This window comes from Mastomys coucha, unplaced genomic scaffold, assembly GCF_008632895.1.
Source record: "Mastomys coucha isolate ucsf_1 unplaced genomic scaffold, UCSF_Mcou_1 pScaffold23, whole genome shotgun sequence".
In the NCBI taxonomy this organism is placed as follows: domain Eukaryota; kingdom Metazoa; phylum Chordata; class Mammalia; order Rodentia; family Muridae; genus Mastomys; species Mastomys coucha.
This window is the reverse complement of record NW_022196906.1, coordinates 99,724,809-99,725,020: the sequence shown is the minus strand read 5'-3', so window position 1 is coordinate 99,725,020 and position 212 is coordinate 99,724,809. Positions and strand designations below refer to the sequence as shown.

General features: G+C 47.6%; 1 protein-coding gene across 1 annotated transcript in view; it reads left to right on the top strand.

Moving 5' to 3' along the window:
• Nucleotides 1-212, top strand: part of LOC116073354 (collagen alpha-4(VI) chain) — a 122,577-nt gene that overhangs the window by 83,105 nt on the left and 39,260 nt on the right. The gene's annotated exons all lie outside the window — the stretch shown is intronic.

The following is a 212-nucleotide window of genomic DNA, read 5'->3' as shown; positions in this document are numbered from 1 at the left end:
GTTACTCTTGGTTACTCCATGTGTGTTACTCTTGGTTACTCTATATGTTACTCTTGGTTACTCTATATGTTACTCATGGTTACTCTATGTGTTACTCTTGGTTTGCCACGGACTGGGGTTTCTTGCGGGGTCCCTTATTCCGCCGGACAATGGGTTCTGGCCAGGTGGGCACGGGATTCGGCTTTGACAAACAGACTACACACGAGTGGTGT